This window comes from Halichoerus grypus, chromosome 2 (genome assembly GCF_964656455.1).
Source record: "Halichoerus grypus chromosome 2, mHalGry1.hap1.1, whole genome shotgun sequence".
In the NCBI taxonomy this organism is placed as follows: domain Eukaryota; kingdom Metazoa; phylum Chordata; class Mammalia; order Carnivora; family Phocidae; genus Halichoerus; species Halichoerus grypus.
In genome coordinates, this window is record NC_135713.1 from 163,168,688 (window position 1) to 163,189,838 (window position 21,151).

Genomic DNA, 21,151 nt, shown 5'->3' on the forward strand with positions numbered 1-21,151 from the left:
GACTGGAAGAACAAATATTGTGAAGATGTCAATCCTACCTAGAGTAATCTACACATTCAATGCAATCCCCATCAAAATACCATCCACTTTCTTCAAAGAAATGGAACAAATCATCCTAAAATTTTTATGGAACCAGAAAAGACCCCGCATAGCCAGAGGAATGTTGAAAAAGAAAAGCAAAGCTGGCGGCATCACAATTCCGGACTTCCAGCTCTAATACAAAGCTGTCAGCATCAAGACAGTATGGTACTGGCACAAAAACAGACACCTAGATCAATGGAACAGAATAGAGAGCCCAGAAATGGACCCTCAACTCTATGGTCAACTAATCTTTGACAAAGCAGGAAAGAATGTCCAATGGAAAAAAGACAGTGTCTTCAACAAATGGTGTTGGGAAAATTGGACAGCCACATGCAGAAGAATGAAACGGGACCATTTCCTTACACCACACACAAAAATAGACTCCAAATGGTTGAAAGACCTCAATGTGAGACAGGAGTCCATCAAAATCCTAAAGGAGAACACAGGCAGCAACCTCTTCGACCTCAGCCGCAGCAACTTCTTCCTAGAAACATCGCCAAAGGCAAGGGAAGCAAGGGCAAAAATGAACTATTGGGACTTCATCAAGATAAAAAGCTTTTGCAAAGTAAAGGAAACAGTCAACAAAACCAAAAGACAACTGACAGAATGGGAGAAGATATTTGCAAATGACATATCAGATAAAGGGCTACTATCCAAAATCTATAAAGAACTCATCAAACTCAACACCAAAAGAACAAAGAATCCAATCAAGAAATGGGCAGAAGACATGAACAGACATTTTTCCAAAGAAGACATCCAAACAGCCAACAGACACATGAAATAGTGTTCAATATCACTCGGCATCAGGGAAATCCAAATCAAAACCTCAATGAGATACCACCTCACACCAGTCAGAATGGCTAAAATTACCAAGTCAGGAAATGACAGATGTTGGCGGGGATGCGGAGAAAGGGGAACCCTCCTACACTGTTGGTGGGAATGCAAGCTGGTGCAGCCACTCTGGAAAACAGTATGGAGGTTCCTCAAAAAGTTGAAAATAGAGCTACCATATGATCCAGCAATTGCACTCCTCGGTATTTACCCCAAAGATACAAAAGTAGGGACCCGAAAGGGTATGTTCACCCCGATGTTTATAGCAGCAATATCCACAATAGCCAAACTGTGGAAAGAGCCAAGATGTCCATCATCAGATGAATGGATAAAGAAGAGGTGGTATATATATACAATGGAATATTATGCAGCCATCGAAAGGAATGAGATCTTGCCATTTGCAACGACGTGGATGGAACTGGAGGGTATTATGCTGAGCGAAATAAGTCAAACAGAGAAAGACATGTATCATATGACCTCACTGATATGAGGAATTCTTAATCTCAGGAAACAAACTGAGGGTTGCTGGAGTGGGGGGTGGGGTGGGAGGGATGGGGTGACTGGGTGATGGACACTGGGGAGGGTATGTGTTCTGGTAAGCGCTGCGAATTGTGCAAGACTGTTGAATCTCAGATCTGTACCTCTGAAACAAATAATGCAATATATGTTAAGAACGAAGAAAAGAAGAAGAAGAATGTAGCAGGAGGGGAAGAATGAAGGGGGGGAAATCGGAGGGGAAGAAGAACCATGAGAGACGATGGACTCTGAAAAACAAACTGAGGGTTCTAGAGGGGAGGGGGGTGGGAGGATGGGTTAGCCTGGTGATGGGTATTGAGCAGGGCATGTTCTGCATGGAGCACTGGGTGTTATGCACAAACAATGAATCATGGAACACTATATCTAAAACTAATGAGGTAATGTATGGGGATTAACATAACAATAAAAAAATTAAAAAAAATTTTTTAAAGAAAAAAAATTATTTAAGGCAAAGAATTATATGCATGGATGTATTCTGCAACTAACTACAGGAAAAAAAGATGGAAAGTGTGAAGACACTTTCTCTTCCTAGACTGGTTTGTGATGCCCAATTAAACTCTTGATATGAAGGAGGGCATGTGTGGTGATGAGCACTGGGTGTTATATGCAACTAATGAATCATTGAACACTAAATCAAAAACTAATGATGTACTCTATGTTGGCTAATTGAACATAATAAAAAAAATACTTTTAATTTATAAAATGCCCCTATTTGTCTCCGATTTAAAAAAAAAAGAAAGAAAAAAGTAGAAAACTTTTATGACAACAAAGGAATGAAATAGTGAAGAAGAGAATAATTTTTTTTTTGTAATTATTCCCCACTTGGGGAAGATTTTAAAAGGTCCTGTGGGACACTCTTGTGGAAGTATTTAATAAATTATACAATGAAGATATGAAACATTGCAGCAAAATTAACAGAGCATGAATCAGAGTGGAGTTGATATAAGGAAAGTTTGGAAATAGATGAAGTCATCTAAGAGACTCTTGTAGAATGTCTAAATTTTGAAAAAGGGCTCCATAATGGATTCTAGTGGAAGAAGGAAGAAACTTGTACAATCTTGACTGATGTCCCTGAAAGTCAGGCTATGTGTCTCTCTCAGTGTGCTGTCAAAGCCCATAGCGCAGTGTATATTCAGTGCATTGTTATTATACTATTAAGCGGGCACACAAATATTTGTTTTGGAAAAAATGAAACAATAGCCATCACAAGGACAAAGTGATGAGTGCTACAAAGGAAGTTCCATATGCCATGTAGTTTCAGAAAAAGTAAGCAGTTCATTAAATATCAAAAAATATGCGTGCATATGTACCTTAACTATATCACATATATGATTGTCTCCTTAAATTCTCAAAATGGTCCTGCAGCATAGACAATAATAGCCTTCTTTTACAGAGGAGTAAATCAAATCTCTGAAAGGTAATGTGACTTACCTGATGTCTTTCAATTAGAAAGAGGCAGATGAGGATTTGAGCCCAATTTTCCTGGTACCCAGTGTTCTCCTGACTCAACAGCTGGCCTACAGGGAAGATATAAAATAATGAGAGATATCTAAGGAAATCAGGATGTGTGCAGGAGACATAACTGGGATTTTTGACAAGCAGAGGAGACACTCCAGCCATGGTAATAGTTGAGCTATATGGCACAGGTGAGAAACATGGACTCACATAGAAGTTATCAAACTTTATTATTCTTTGTAATTTAAAAACAATATTTATTATTACTTTTCATTAATTATAAAGATCATGAATTTTTTTACCTACCATTTATTGAGCAATTTTATGTGCCTGGCCATGTGTGAAGCCCTACACATGAAGTACCTCATTTAACCTTCATGACTTTAAAGCAGGAAAGAGAAGTGATTTTTCTAGTCTCAGTTCCCATTCTCATCACTGTCATTCAATCTATCCAACGGTATCCAACACCACTACAAAAAATGCCAAAGAATTCACAAGAAAAGGTGATGGTAACATAAATCACAGCTATCACATTCCATTCATGCCTCTGGTTTCCCAGGAGGTCACAGACGTTGTTAAATGGTGTGGCATTGGGCCATGGGCTTGGGTAAAAAGCAAAGCAAAGGAAGTATTTCTACCCTAAAATCATGCCTTCCCTATCCTAAGGAAAGAGATAGCAAGATGGGTGTCCTCTGAAGACACTCAGTCAGGGTATAGAAGGGAAAGAAAACCTTTCAAATCATTTTTAAAGCAAGTGGAATATTGATTTAAAAACCTGACAAATATTGCACAAAACTAAAACCACAGATCAATCTGACTTGGAAATATTAATGCAAATTCTCAAAAAAAATATGAGAAGGGGCCAATAAAACATTAAAAGAACAATATCCTCACAAGATGGGGTTATTCCAGAAATGCAAGGAATAATACATATTAGGAAAAGTTAATTAGGAAATTACATATTAAGAAAAATAATGGTATCATCCATGGGAATGCTTCAAGTATTGATCAATATTCAAAACCCGTTTCTCATTAAGAATAATCAATTGGGAAATCAACTGATGTTTCCATAACATGATATAATATTACATATCTCTATTAAAAAGCTAATTTTAGGGCTGCCTGGGTGGCTCAGTCAATTGAGTGTCTGACTCTTGATTTTGACTCAGGTCATGATCTCGGGGTAGTGAGATTGAGCCCTGCATCAGGGTCTGCACTGGGCACGGAGCCTGCTTGGGATTTTCTCTCTCTCTCTCTGCCTCACCCTCTCTCCCTCTCAAAAAAAAAAAAAAAAAAAAAAGCTAAATTCATAATGGGGAGAAAGGAGGCATTTATACTATAGTGATGAGTAAGATGAAGATACTCATTGCTAAAATTCCTATTTAAAATTCTATTGGATGGTCAACTAATCTTTGACAAAGCAGGAAAAAATATCCAATGGAAAAAAGACAGTCTCTTCAGGATGTGGTGCTGGGAAAATTGGACAGCTATGTATAGGAGAATGAAACTGGACTACTCTCTTACATCATACAAAAGGTAAATTCAAAGTGGATGAAAGACCACAGTGTGAGACAGGAATCCATCAAAATCCTAGAGGAGAACATAGGCAGTAACTTCTTCGACATCAGCCATAGCAACTTCTTTCAAGACACATCTCCAAAGGCAAGGGAAACAAAAGTGAAAATGAACTTTTGGGACTTCATCAAGATAAAAAGCTTCTGCACAGCAAAGGAAACATTAAACAAAACAACAAGGCAACCCACGGAATGGGAAAAGATATTTGCAAGTGACATTATAGATAAAGGGCTGATATCCAAGATCTATAAAGAACTTCTCAAACTCAACACTCAAAAAACAAATAACCCAGTCAAAAAGTGGGCAGAAGACATGAACAGACACTTCTCCAAAGAAGACATACAAATGGCTATAACAGACACATGAAAAAGTGCTCAACATCACTAGCCATGAGGGAAATACAAATCAAAACCACAATGAGATACCACCTTACACGAGTCAGAATGGCAAAAATTAACAAAACAGGAAACAACAAATGTTGGCGAGGATGTGGAGAAAGGGTAACCCTCTTACACTCTTGGTAGGAATGCAAGCTGGTACAGCCACTCTGGAAAACAGTATGGAGGTTCCTCAAAATGTTAAAAATAGAGCTACCCTAGGACCCAGCAATTGCACTCCTGGGTATTTATCCCCAAAGATACAGATGTAGTGAAAAGAAGGGCAACATGCATCCCAATGTTCATAGCAGCAATGTCCACAACAGCCAAACTGGAAGAAGCTGAGTTGCCCTTCAACAGATGAATGGATGAAGAACAATGGAATATTATTCAGCCATCAGAAAGAATGAATACCCATCATTTGCATCAACATGGTTGGAACTGGAGGGGATTATGCTAAGTGAAGTCAAGCAGAGAAAGACAATTATCATATGGTTTCACACATAGGTGGAACAGAAGCAATAGCATAGAGGACCATAGGGGAAGGGAGGGAAATCTGAAGCAGGAGAAATAAGAGAGGGAGGCGAACCATGAGAGACTATGGACCCCAGGAAACAAACTGAGGGCTTCAGAGGGGAGGGGCATGAGGGAATGGGGTAACAGGATGATGGGTACTAAGGAGGGCACGTGTTGTGATGAGCACTGGGTGTTATATGCATCTAATGAATCGTTGCACACCGCATCAAAAACTAATGATGTACTACTATACAGAGGCTAACTGAACATAATAAAAAAATAAAAATAAAAAAATAAAGTAAAAATAAGTAAGTAAATAAAATTGTATTGGAGATATACCTAATGCAATTGGAGCCATAAAAATTAGAAAGGAAGAGATACAATTATCTCTACAGATGAAAATAGTTCTGGTGAACCCAAAAAACTCAACTGCAAAGCAATAGAACAATTCAGAAGAATAAATAATATAGAACAAATAGACACACATAAAGAATATTCATATAAACAAACAAAACTAATCAGAAGATGTGATAAAAGAAAACAACAGATTTACAATAACAACCAACCATAACTAAAGACAAAATAGGTACAATGAATAAAAATGAGTGGTCAGTGATGAGGGAAGCTGAGGACAAAGCAGAAGCTGACACCCCACAACACCACCCACCCCCACCCCATGGGATATATGTGACATTCCTCATGCACTTCTGGGTGCCCTAAAGGAAAAAGAAATAGTTAACTTATATAGATCACAATCCTGCAAGACATGAGTCTCCCTCAGTTTACAAAAGCCTTAGCAATTTACAAAAACAAGGCATTTCTATCAATGGTCTAGCTTCCAGAAGGGAATGTAAATACAATTAAATGTCCTTATAATCTGCAGCCCATTGACAGATACTTGAAGCAGGCAAAGTGCAATGTTCCTCCAGGAAGCTCCCAACTATCTTCATGTTAATGCCTTGCTAGAGGGAAAAACAACCTTAACTTGACAATGACAAGGCCTCTGGTATCCTGTGAGTCTTCTTTACCATATGAAAATTCTTTTGAAACCTCCCTTTTCCTTACCTCCCCCAACCCCATCGTATATAATCAGCCACAACTCACAACCCGGGGGCAGTAGTTCTTTCTGCCCACAGGTCCTGTCCTTGTGCTTTAATAAACCACCATTTTGCACCAAAGACGTCTCAAGAATTCTTTCTTGGTTGTTGGCTCCAGACTTCACCCCACCAAACCTCACCTACATTCCAAAACCCCATCAGTCAAGACCTATACAAGGAACACTCTAAAATCCAAATTAAAGCATCAACTCAGGCAGGGGTTAAAAAATATCAAACAGTGTTAAAGCCATTCAATGGGAGGAGTGGGGGACTCCGTTTCAACCGGTCCCCTGAATTTAGCTGGATATCTACCAAGCCAGTCTGAACACTCACGAAATCAGCCTGAGATGTAAGATTATATGTCTGGTTCTCTATGGGGGCAGAGGATCTTCAGTGGAGAGGTACAGAGGAAGGAGTTGTGATTGTGCAGACAGATAACAGAGGATAAACAGAAGGGGGAAGGGCCCACCTGAAGCTACCCACTGGACAGTGCAAAAGCGTCCTGCACTTGGGGACCAGCGATAGCTTGCAGAGTGGTGGTGGTGGGACAGGCCCCATTAACAGTGCTCGAACAGAATCCAGGAGCTTAGCGTGCAAACGCAGGGACTGGGGCAGCCACTTGTGCGGAACTGTGCCTGCAGACCTGGGGGGCTGACTGTCACTGCCGCCGCCACTGTGGCCACTGCTGCCCGCACCTGCCTAGACCGGGATCACTTGCGGTTTTGGAGGCAAAGCAGAGACGCGCAGGGACCTGGGTCCACCGCTGAGAGGATCCCTGGAGGTGCACACCGCCTGCAGGAACCTGCAGTTTTCAGCAGTGCTCATAGAGGGGGAGACTGTGTTCTGGAGCGTTCAGAGAGAAGCAGACTGTGGCTTCTCTCCTCTGGGGTGGAGGTCTGGGTGTGGACATTTTCCTTTGCTCTGACCCTCCAAAAAGGCGTGGAAAGCTGCCAGAGAACAAAAGCCCCAAAAACCAATTTCCACAGATCCCACGGAAGCAGGGGTGCCTGAAAAACAACTTGGCAGGCCCCTCCCCCAGAAGACAAGCTGGAAGAACAAGAGGACGACAACCCGAGGGTCCCCATAAAACTGTAAAACCCCAAAACTGGGGAAAAGAGTATACTGAACTCCTGGTGTTGCCTCACAGCCTGTGTATTTCTTAGATACAACTTTTAATTCTTTCTCATGTTTCTTCTCTGATTTTTCTTTTTACCTACTTAGTATTTCAACTAGATGCTTAATACAACATATTCCATAGAAACTTTTTAACTTCTACTGTTTCACACATATACTTTTTTCTCTTTTTTTCTATATATATAGATATAAGCTTCAACGTAGTCCTTTTTTTCCCTATTCAATACTACCTTTATATATATACCAGTTTTAATTTACGTGTAACTCTGGGAAGTAGTGTTCTCTAACAAAGAGAATAAAATATACTCAGGAAGAACTGAAACACCCTACCTTGCCCACACTTAGAGATTATAGCTCCCTCTTTACCCCCCCTTTTTTCCCTAACTTTATAAATCTTATTCTTGGGTTGCATTTTGGCTGGGTTTTCTTGGTGGTGGCTTCCAATCACTCTAAACTTTCCCAGGGTGCATCTTGTTTGGATTGTGGTTGATATTTTTGACTCTGTATATTCCCTCAATCACCCCTCAACAGAATGACGAGGAGGACAAACTCCTTACAAAGAAAAGAACCAGAGATAATGGCCTCTCATGCAGACCTAATAGATATGGATATAAGCAAGATGTCAGAAATAGATTTTAGGGTATCAGTTATGAAGACAATAGCTAGGCTGGAGAAAACCATTAACAGCAACATAGATTCTCTAAGGGCAGAATTGAGAGCTAATCAGGCAGAACTTAAAAATGCTATAAATGAGATTCAATCTAAGCTAGATACTCTAACAGCTAGGGTAAACGAGGCAGAAGAAAATTAGTGACCTAGAAGACAAACTAATAGAAATGAAGGAACAGGTAGAGGCCTGGAACAAACACCTTAAAATCCATGAAAACAGAATTAGAGAAATAAACAATGCCATGAAACTTTCCAATGTCAGAATTATTGGGATCCCCGAGGGGTGGGAGAGAGAGGATTAGAAGATGTATTTGAACAAATCATAGCTGAGAACTTCCCTAATCTGGGGAATGAAACAAACATTCGAGTCCTAGAGGCAGAGAGGACCCCTCCCAATATCAAGGAGAACAGACCAACACCCTGGCTCGCAAATCTTAGAATGAAGGAAACCATCTTAAGGGCATTTGGGGGAGGAGATTCCTTACATACAGAGGGAGGAACATCAGAATAACGTCAGACCTGTCCACAGAGACCTGGCAAGCCAGAAAGGGCTGGCAAGACATATTCAGCATACTAAATGAGAAGAACATGCAGCCAAGAATACTTTATCTGGCAAGGTTTGCATTCAGAACAGATGGAGAAAATCAGAGCTTTCAGGACAGGCAGAAACTGAAAGAATATGCAACTACTAAGTTGGCTCTGCAAGAAATACTAAGGGGGGTCCTATAAAAGGAGAAAGACCCCAAGAGTGATATAGAACAGAAATTTACAGAGACAATCTATAAAAACAAGGACTTTACAGGCAACATGATGACAATAAAATCATATCTCTCAATAATCACTCTCAATGTGAATGGCCTAAATGCTCCCATGAAATGGCACAGGGTTGCAGATTGGATGAAAAGACAGGACCCATCCATATGCTGTCTACAAGAGACTCATTTTGAACCTAAAGATACAACCAGACTAAAAGTGAAGGAATGGAGAACAATTTTTCATGCCAACGGACCTCAAAAGAAAGGTGGGGTAGCAATTCTCATAACAGACAAATTAGATTTTAAGCTAAAGACTGTAGTTAGAGATACAGAAGGACACTATATCATTCTTAAAGGGTCTATCCAACAAGAGGATCTAACAACTGTAAATATCTATGTCCCCAACATGGGAGCAGCCATCCACATAAGCCAACTGTTAACCAAAATAAAGAGACATATTGATAATAATACATTAATAGTAGGAGACCTCAACACTCCACTCTCAGCATTAGACAGATCATCTAAGCAGAAAATCAGCAAAGAAACAAGAGCTTTGAATGACACACTGGACCAGATGGACCTCATAGATATATACAGAACATTCCACCTTAAAACAACAGAATACTGATTCTTCTCAAGTGCACATGGAACTTTCTCCAGAATAGACCACATACTGGGTCACAAATCAGGTCTCAACTGATACCAAAAGATTGAGATTATTCCCTGCATATTCTCAGACCACAATGCTTTGAAACTGAAACTCAATCACAAGAAAAAATTTGGAAGAAATTCAAACACTTGGAAGCTAAAGACCATCCTGCTTAAGAATGTTTGGGTCAGCCAGGAAATCAAAGAAGAACTTAGACAATTCATGGAAACCAATGAGAACAAAAACACATTGGTCCAAAACCTATGGGATACTGCAAAGGCAGTCCTAAGGGGGAAATACATAGTCATCCAAGTCTCACTCAAAAAAATATAGAAAAATCCCAAATTCACCAACTAACTTTACACCTTAAAGGACTGAGAAAAATCAACAAATGAAGCCTAAGCCATGCACAAGAAGAGAAATAATTAAGATTAGAGCAGAGATCAATGAATTAGAAACAATAAATACAGTAGAGCAGATCAACGAAACTAGAAGCTGATTCTTTGAAAGAATTAATAAGATCGATAAACCACTGGCCAGACTTATCCAAAAGAAAAGAGAAAGGACCCAAATTAATAAAATTATGAATGAAAGGGTAGAGATCACAACTAACACCAAGGAAATAGAAACAATTATCAGAAATTATTATCAACAACTGGGGCGCCTGGGTGGCTCAGCCGTTAAGCGTCTGCCTTCGGCTCAGGTCATGGTCCCAGAGTCCTGGGATCGAGCCCCACATCAGGCTCCCTGCTCTGCAGGAAGCCTGCTTCTCTTTCTGCCTGCCACTCCCCCTGCTTGTGTTCCCTCTCTCGCTGTGTCTCTCTCTGTCAAATAAATAAATAAAATCTTTAAAAAAATAAAAAGAAATTATTATCAACAATTATATGCCAATAAATTAAGCAACCTGGAAGAAATTGACAACCTGAATAGACCAATAACCAGTAACGAGATTGAAGCAGTGATCAAAAACCTCCCAAAAAACAAGAGTCCAGGACCTGATGGCTTCCCTGAGGAATTCTACCAAACATTCAAAGAAGAAATAATACCTATTCTCCTGAAGCCATTTCAAAAAATAGAAACAGAAGGAAAACTTCCAGACTCATTCTATGAGGTCAGCATTCCTTGATCCTAAAACCAGGCAAAGACCCCATCAAAAAGGAGAATTTCAGACCAATATCCTTGATGAATATGGATGCCAAAATTCTCAACAACATCCTAGCAAATAGGATCCAACAGTACATTAAAAGGATTATACATCACGACCAGGTGGGATTTATCCCTGGGATGCAAGGGTCATTCAACATTCACAAATCAATCAATGGATAGAACACATTAATAAGAGGAGGGAGAAGAACCACATAGTCCTCTCAATTTATGCAGAAAAATCATTTGACAAAATACAGCATCCTTTCCTGATTAAAACTCTTCAAAGTGTAGGGATAGAGGGAACATTCCTCAATTTCATAAAAACTGTCTATGAAAAGCCCACAGCGAATATCATTCTCAATGGGGAAAAGCTGAGAGCCTTTCCCTTAAGATCAGGAACACTACAAGGATGCCTACTCTCACCACTATTGTTCAACGTAGTACTAGAAGTCCTAGCCTCAGCAATCAGACAACAAAAAGAAATAAAAGGCATTCATATTGGCAAAGAAGGAGTCAAACTCTCTTTACAGATGATATGATACTTTATGTGGAAAACCCAAAAGACTCCACCCCTAAATTGTTAGAACTCACACAGCAATTCAGTAATGTGGCAGGATACAAAATCAATGCACAGAAATCAGTTGCTTTCCTATACACTAACAATGTAACTGTAGAAAGAGAAATTAGGGAATCTATTCCATTTACAATAGCACCAAAAACCATAAGATACCTCGGAATAAACCTAACCAAAGAGGTGAAGGATCTATACTCTAGAAACTACAGTACACTTATGAAAGAAATTGAAGAAGAAACAAAAAGATGGAAAAACATTCCATGTTCATGGATTGGAAGAATAAACATTGTTAAAATGTCTATGCTACCCAGAGCAATCTATACCTTCAATGCCATCCCGATCAAAATAGCAATGACATTTTTCAAAGTGCTGGAACAAACAATCCTAAAATATGTATGGAACCAGAAAAGACCCTGAATCGCCAAGGAGATGTTGAAAAAGAAAAACAAAGCTGGAGGCATCACGTTGCCTGATTTCAAGCTATATTACAAAGCAGTGATCACCAAGACAGCATGGTATTGGCACAAAAACAGACACATAGACCAATGGAACAGAATAGAGAGCCCAGATATGGACCCTCAACTCTATGGTCAAACTCATCTTCGACAAAGCAGGAAAAAATACCCAATGGAAAAAAGACAGTCTCTTCAATAAATGATGCTGGGAAAATTGGACAGCTATATACAGAAGAATGAAACCATTTGCTTACACCATACACAAAGATAAAGTCAAAATGGATGAAAGACCTCAATGTGAGACAGGAATCCATCAAAATCCTAGAGGAGAACATAGGCAGTAACCTCTTTGACATCGGCCAAAGCAACTTCTTTCAAGACACATCTTCAAAGGCAAGGGAAACACAAGCAAAAATGAACTCTTGGGACTTCGTCAAGATAAAAAGTGTCTGCACAGCAAAGGAAACATTCAATAAAACAATGAGGCAACCCATGGAATGGGAGAAGGTATTTGCAAATGACATTACAGATAAAGGGCTGATATCCAAGATCTATAAAGAACTTCTCAAACTCAACACCCCAAAAACAAATAATCAAGAAAAAACTGGGCAGAAGACATGAACAGAAACTTCTCCAAAGAAGACATGAATGGCTAACAGACACCTGAAAAAGTGCTCAACACCATTAGCCATCAGGGAAATTCAAAACAAAACCACATTGAGATACCACCTTACATCAGGTAGAATGGCAAAAATTGACAAGGCAAGAAACAACAAATGTTGGAGAGGTTGTGGAGAAAGGGGAACCCTCTTACACTGTTGGTAGGAATGCAAGCTTGTGCAGCCACTCTGGAAAACAGTATGGAGGTTCCTCAAGATGTTAAAAATAGAGTTACCCTAGGACCCAGTGATTGCACTACTAGGTATTTATCCCAAAGATACAGATGTAGTAAAAAAAGGGCCACATGCACCCCAATGTTCATAGCAGCAATGTCCACAATAGCCAAACTGTGGAAGGGGCTGAGATGCCCTTCAACAGATGAATGGATAAAGAATATGTGGTCCATATATACAATGGAATATTACTCAGCCATCAGAAAGGATGAATACCCAATATTTGCATCAACATGGACAGAACTGGAGAAGATTATGCTAAGGGAAATAAGTGAAGCAGAGAAAGTCAATTATCATATGGTTTCACTTATTTGTGTATCATAAGGAATAGCACGGAGGACATTAGGAGTAGGAAGGGGAAAATGAAGGGGGTAATCAGAGGGGGAGACAAACCATGAGAGACTATGGACTCCGAGAAACAAACTGAGGGTTTTAGAGGGGAGGGGGGTGGAAGGATGGGTCAGCCCGGTGATGGGTATTAAGGAGGGCACATATTGCACGGAATACTGGGTGTTATATGCAAACAATGAATCATGGAACACTACATCAAAAATTAATGATGTACTGTATGGTGACTAACATAACATAATAAAAAAATAAAATAAATAATAAAATAAAATAAAATAAACCATTCAAAGAATGGTTGATAGAAAACTGAATATTTGTATGGTGCCAAATTAACACTGCAAAGATTCCTTCCTGGTCACAAGGCAGATGTGATCTTTACAATTGATGGATTGGTTATCATTTCACAAATCCAGTGGTGAATCTTACCAGCAATCAATCATGGCACACATTATAATGTGATGTAGTTTAGCCAAAATATTTCACTTAAATGTAATCAAACTGCTAGCAATAATATCCAGTCATAGGAATGTAGGAGCATACTAGCTCCAAGAAAGAAAAATCAGCTAAATTGTAAAGATGGGACATTCTACAACAGTGCCTTCTAAGCTTTTAGGTGCATATGAGTCACCATGGACACACAAGTCAATGCAAATTTGCATTCAGTGGGTCTGGGGTGGGGCCTGAAGAGTCTGCATTTCTAACAAGCTCCAGGTGATGCTGATGCTGCTATCAGTGAATATCACTTTGAGAAAGAGGAGACCAGGCCATCTTTTTGGTCACTCACTAATGTGAAAAAATGAATTATTAGAGAGAGAAAAACCTGACTCATAACAACTAGTTTCCATGTAAACTGGTCGGATTCCTATTTAGACAAACTAGCTGAAATGGACTTTGAAAATAAGTAGAGAAATTTGAATATGGACTAGTTGTAGATAATAACAAGGAATTATTACTAATTAGGTTGTGAAAATGCTATTTGGGGCATGTGGAAGTGGATTTTTTAGAGATGTATGCTGATATTTTGGGATGTGCTGTCATGATGTACTTGAAAATATTTCAGCACAAAAGTGTGAATTCGAAAAATAATATGGAGATTCAGTTTTACAAGACAATTACAAATGGATGGTGGTGATGGTTGCACAGTATAATAAATGTATTTAATACCACTGCAATGTTCACTTAAAATGGTTATGATGGTAAATTTTATGTTTTGTGTATTTTACAAAATAAAATTTTTGAAAAAATAAAATAAGATGAAATCAGTGAGGGATGATGTGGTTTTGGAATATAGGTGAGGTTCAGTGGAGTGAGGTCTGAAGCCGATGACCAAGAAAGAATTCTTGAGATGTCTTTGGTGCAAAATGGTGGTTTATTAAAGCACAAGGACAGGACCTGTGGGCAGAAAGACCTACTGCCCCGGGATTGTGAGGGGTGGCTGATTATATACGATGGGGTTGGGAGAGGTAAGGAAAAGGGAGGTTTCAAAAGGATTTTCATATGTTAAAGAAGACTCACAGGATATCAGAGGCCTTGTCATTGTCAAGTTAAGGTTGTTTTCCCTCTAGCAAGGCATTAACATGAAGATAGTTGGGAGCTTCCTGAAGGAACATTACACTTTGCCCGCTTCAGGTATCTGTCAATGGGCTGCAGATTATAAGGACATTTAATTGTATTTACATTCCCTTCTGGAAGCTAGACCATTGATAGAAATGCTTTGTTCTTGTAAATTGCTAAGGCTTTTGTAAACTGAGGGAGACTCATGTCTTGCAGGATTGTGATCTATATAAGTTAACTATTTCTTTTTCCTTTAGGGCACCCAGAAGTGCATGAGGAATGTCATATATACCCCATGGGGGGGGGGGGTTGTGGGGTGTCAGCTTCTGCTTTGTCCTCAGCTTGCCTTCTGTTCCCTCATCAAAGGAGACAAACCATAGGAGATTCTTAACTATAGGAAATAAAATGAGTGTTGCTGGAGGGGAGGTGGGTGGGGGGATGGGGAAACTGTATGATGGGCCTTAAAGAGTGCTCTTGATGTAATGAGCACTGGGTGTTATATGCAACTGATGAAACACAAAACTCTACCTCTGAGACTAATGATACACTATATTTTAACTAATTGAATTTAAATAAAATAAGATATAAAAAAATTTTTTTTTGAAAAAAATCTACATAGCATTAATATGGAGACTCCAAAAAAATATCATATGTTTTGTAGAGTACAAACTTAAGGTTCTCAAAACATTCAGAGGAAAGATACAGTGACAAAAATAATGGGGAAAGAAATGGTACTTACAGGAAATAGAGACCCAAGAGCCAATCCATGAATTTTAGAAACCCTAACAGAACATAGCAAAATATAAGAGCCTAATGCAAATTTTGCTAAAATGGAAAGAATCTTGCATTTGAAAATCTAAATGGTTCTCAGAATTCTGCACATGCTACTAAAAGATAAAAGACCCATACATTTTCATATACAGGAATTTTAAAATTTCCAAGATAAATGTTTATCAAATGATTTAAATATTAATCAACATATTTAAGAGCTTACTCTCGGACACTTTCTAAAGTTCTTAGCCTGTATTATTTTATATATTCTTCACATTGCCCTATGAAGTTACATGAGTATATCCATTTAAGAATGAGGAAATTCATATTCAAAGAAATCAAGAAAAATAGCTTACTTGGTTCACACTAGGCAGGCTTTTAGGGGTAGAATCAAGACTAAAGCCCTCTTGGGAAAACAAACATTGCTAAAATGTCTATATTCCCAAATGTCTATACATACATTGGATGTAATCCCAGTCAAAATAACACCAGCATTTTTCAAAGAGCTAGAACAAACAATGCTAAAATTTGTATGGAACCAGAAAAGACCCCAAATAGCCAAAGGAATGTTGAAAAAGAAAACCAAAGTGGGAGGCATCACAATCCCAGACTTCAAGCTGTATTACAAAGCTGTCATCATCAAGACAATATGGTACTGGCACAATAATAGACACGTAGATCAATGGAACAGAATGAAGAACCCAGAAATGGAGCCACAGCTATATGGTCAACTAATCTTCAACAAAGCAGGAAAGAATATCCAATGGAAAAAAAAAAACAGTCTCTTCAACAAATGGTGTTGGAAAAACTGGACAGTGACATGGAGAAGAATGAAACTGGACCACTTTCTTACATCATACAAAAAAACAAATTCAAAATGGATGAAAAACCTAAGTGTGAGACAGGAAAACATCAAAATCCTAGAGAACACAGGCAGCAACCTATTTGGCCTTGGCCACAGCAACTTCCTACTAGACACATCTCCAGAGGCAAGGAAAACAAAAGCAAAAATGAACTATTGGGACCTCATCGAGATAAAATGTTTCTGCACAGAGAAGGAAACAATCAGCAAAACTAAAAGGCAACAGACAGAATGGGAGAAGATATTTGCAAATGACATATCAAATAAAAGGCTAGTATCCAAAATCTATAAAGAACTTCTCAAACTGAATACACAAAAAATAAATAATCCAGTTAAGAAATGGGCAGAAGACATGAACAGACACTTTTCCAAAGAAGACATACAAATGGCTATAAGAGACACATGGAAAAATGCTCAACATCACTCATCTTAAGGAAAATACAAATCAAAACCACAATGAGATATCACCTTACACCTGTCAGAATGGCTAAAATGAACAACTCAGGAAACAGACAAGGATGTGGAGAAAGGGTAACCCTCTCACACTGTTGGTGGGAATGCAAGCTGGTATGGTATGGAGTTTCCTCAAGATGTTAAAAATAGGGCTACCCTAGGACCCAGCAATTGCACTACTAGGTATTTATCCCAAAGATACAGATGTAGTGAAAAGAAGGGCCACATGCACCCCAATGTTCATAGCAGCAATGTCCACAATAGCCAAACTGTGGAAGGAGTCGAGATGCCCTTCAACAGATGAATGGATAAAGAAGATGTGGTGCATATATACAAATATTACTCAGCCATCAGAAAGGATGAATACCCACCATTTGCATCGACATGGATGGAACTGGAGGGGATGATGCTAAGTGAAATAAGTCAAGCAGAGAAAGACAAATCCCATATGATTTCACTCATATGTGAAATTTAAGAAACAAAACAGATGAACATAGGGGATGGAAAAGAAAAATAAAATAAGATAAAAACAGAGGCAAACCATAAGAGACTCTTAACCATAAAAACAAACTGAGGGTTGCTGGAAGAGAGGTGGGTGGGGGGATGGGGTAACTGGGTGATGGGCATTAAGGAGGGCACTTTTGTGATGAGCATTGCATGTTATATGTAACTAATGAACCACTAAATTCTATTCCTGAAAACAATACTACACTATATGTTAACTAACTTGAATTTATATAGAAACTTGGAAGAAAAAAAAAGACTAAAGCCCTCTTTTCTCAAACTCCAAAACCTCACATCATGTCCTCCACCAACCACATCAATCTTGATTCCTCCTTCTCACCTCCTGGGTGAGTGCAAACCTTCTTTCTAAACCCCCCATAGAGAAGCTCTGCCATGAGGAAGAACAGATCCCATTACCAGTACTTATAGTAAGACATTCATTCATTCAACCAATATTACTGTGAACTAAGTGCCAGGAATGCTGTAAGTATCTGGGGAAACAAAGATTATTTATAAAAAGAAGGCTTGAGGGGCGCCTGAGTGGCTCAGTCCTTAAGCGTCTGCCTTCGGCTCAGGTCATGATCCCAGGGTCCTGGGATCAAGCCCTGCATCGGGCTCCCTGCTCTGTGGGAAGCCTGCTTCTCCCTCTCCCACTCCCCCTGCTTGTGTTCCCTCTCTCGCTGTGTCTCTCTCTGTCAAATAAATAAATAAAATCTTAAAAAAAAAAAGAAGGCTTGATACAAGAGATATAAGTAAAAATGGATTTTCTTCATTCTAGCAACAAGCTAGAAGTAGAAGTAGAAAAGCCAAGCAGCAACAGCAACAAAAACAAAACTATAAAATACTTAAGAATACATGCAACAAGTAAAGCATAAAACCAATATAAAAAAAATTAAGTTTTTATTCATGAAAATCAATCAAGATATGAAAATGTAAAGACATACCAAGTTCTTAGCTGGGAAAAATTTATTTCATAAACATTCTATCCCTCCACAAATCAAAAATAAATACAATGCAATTTCAACAAAATTACTGAAAGTCTCAATTTTAAGTCTCAGCTCAAATATCTTCTCCTCAAAGAGTTTTATCTTAACTTCTCTATTTGAAGAAGCCCAGTTACTCTCTATAATATTGTCATGCTGGTTAACCTCATGGCACTCTTTACATGTTAAGATTATCTTATTTATTTATTTATTTATTTATTTATTTATTTATTTATTTATTCATTGTAGTTTTTCTTCAATAGAAGTCTATTTTCTAACTTTTTCACCATTATCTTTCTTGCTTCAAAGGGTAGTAGAGACAGACTAATAATTCAATATATATTTATAATCTCTTGTATAAAGTACAAATAGAATGCCACAGGAGTCATTTGAAGATGTATTTAGTTCAGTTTTGTTAGTTGGGGTGGCTTAAATCTCATGTTACATCTGAGCTGAAGCAAGAGAAAGCAGGGTATCTTCAGGGCACTGAGAGTGGCTCAGAGTGGCTAGAGAGTACAATAGGGAATGGGAAGGGGATGTCTGCATTGACAGAAGGAAGAGAAAACCATGCATCAATATAATCATGTTGGAAGAACATTTAGTAACACAGGAAAATGTATACAATATAATATTCAATGAAAGATGTTTTTAAAAACCTGTGTGAGGGGGCCCACCTGGGTGGCTCAGTCGGTTAAGCATCTGATTTCGGCTCAGGTCACAATCTCGGGGTCCTGAGATTGAGCCCCACATAGGGCTCCCCACTGAGTCCTACTCCCTTTCCCCCTGCTCCTCCCACTGCTTGTGCTCTCTCTGTCTCTCTCTCTCAAAAAATAAATTTTAAAAAATCTTAAAAAGAAAAGGCTTGTGTTAAGGAAGATGGTGGAGTAGGATGCACCAGGAATTTGACTCCTCAGGTAAACAAAAAGTGCTCTGGCAGAATCTGTCTGATGTAACTATTTTGTAACTCTGCAGTCTGTTGAAGGCTGCAAATTCCAGGAGAAGATTTGGATAATAAATTATAGTCAATCTCAGATCTTAGCTCTTAGCAGCTACCTATCCCTTACCTCCAACAATATGTGCATGACAAAGAGTTGTGCATGCATTCCTGGAGCAGTTTGCACACAGCTTGTGGAAGACAGCATAGAAAAAAAGACCCTGTCCTCAAGATACTGGGGATCTGTGCTCTGACAGCTGATTGTGGCTTCTGATCACAGAGGTGCAGACAAAGAAACAGGTAGCCATTGTTAGTATATCCCCCCATTGTTGCTAGACCCTTCCCATCTGATGTGACTTACAGGGGATTTTAAAGAGCTGGCACCCTTTTTTTCTCCCCTTCAGTTTTTGGTTTTACCCTTTCAGGAGGCAGACACTAAAGACTAGGACACTCAAAAACTGCTGTATATACAGAAGAAATTAGAAAATGACTGTGCATGTTGAAGGGAAGGTTCAGAGAAAACATAAGAAAACATTGTTTATATCTCAGACTGATCCTTAGTGAGGAGACAGCCTTAAAAACCAAAAAATAAAAACAGTAAACAAAAACAACTACAAAAGGCAGCAAACCCTGGAGAAGGGGAACAATCCAATTTATAAAGTTCTACATTACTAGATTCAAATGCCCAATGTAAAACAAAAAAAATCAAAAAGCATGTAAGAAACAGAAAAGCATAGGTCATTCAAAAGAAAAAAAAAATTGAACAGAAGCTGTCTCTGTAAAAGACATGGCAGATATATTACAAAAAGACTTTTTTTTTTTGTAGTTTTTAATTTTATTATGTTATGTTAGTCACCATACAATACAGCATTAGTTTTTGATGTAGTGATCCACGATCCATTGTTTTCGTATAACACCCAGTGCTCCATGCAGTACGTGCCCTCCTTAATACCCATTACCGGGCTAACCAATCCCCCCACCCCCGTCCCCTCTAAAACCCTGTTTGTTTCCCAGGTCCATAGTCTCTCATGGTTCATCTCTCCCTCCAATTCCCCCTGCCCATTTTTCCCTTCCTTCTCCTAATGTCCTCCATGTTATTCCTTATGTTCCACAAATAAGTGAAACCATATGATAATTGACTTTCTCTGCTTGACTTATTTCACTTAGCATAATCTCCTCCAGTCCCATCCATGTTGATGTAAAAGTTGGGTATTCATCTTTTCTGATGGCTGAGTAATATTCCATTGTATATATGGACCACATCTTTATCCATTCATGTGTTGAAGGGCATCGGCTCTTTCCACAGTTTGGCTATTGTGGACATTGCTGCTATGAACATTGGGGTGCATATGGCCCTTCTTTTCACTACATCTGTGTCTTTGGGGTAAATACCCAGTAGTGCAATTGCTGGGTCATAGGGTAGCTCTATTTTTAAATTTTTGAGGAACCTCCACACTGTTTTCCAAAGTGGCTGTACCAACTTGCATTCCCACCAACAGTGCAAGAGGGTTCCCCTTTCTCCACAACCTCTCCAACATTTGTTGTTTCTTTCCCTGTCCATTTTTGCCATTCTAACTGGTGTAAGGTGGTATCTCAGTGTGGTTTTGATTTGGATTTCCCTGATGGCTAATGATGATGAACATTTTTTCATGTGTCTGTTAGCCATTTGTATGTCTTCTTCAGAGAAGTGTCTGTTCATCTCTTCTGCCCACTTTTTGACTTGATTATTTGTTTTTTGGGTGCTGAGTTTGAGAAGTTCTTTATAGATTTTGGATACCAGCCCTTTATCTGTAGTGTCATTTGCAAATATCTTCTCCCATTCTGTGGGTTGCCTCTTTGTTTTGTTGACTGTTTCCTTTGCTGTGCAGAAGCTTTTTATCTTGATGAAGTCCCAAAAGTTCATTTCTGCTTTTGTTTCACTAGCTTTTGGAGATGTATCTTGAAAGAAGTTGCTGTGGCCGATGTCAAAGAGGTTACTGCCTATGTTCTCCTCTAGGA

General features: G+C 38.9%; 1 long non-coding RNA gene across 1 annotated transcript in view; it reads right to left on the reverse strand.

Moving 5' to 3' along the window:
• Window positions 1-2,879: 2,879 nt before the first annotated feature.
• Window positions 2,880-21,151, reverse strand: part of LOC144381004 (uncharacterized) — a 136,050-nt gene continuing 117,778 nt past the window's right edge. Inside the window, exon 4 of the long non-coding RNA XR_013445400.1 lies at window positions 2,880-2,966. This is a non-coding gene — a long non-coding RNA (uncharacterized LOC144381004). The remainder of the gene's footprint in view (window positions 2,967-21,151) is intronic.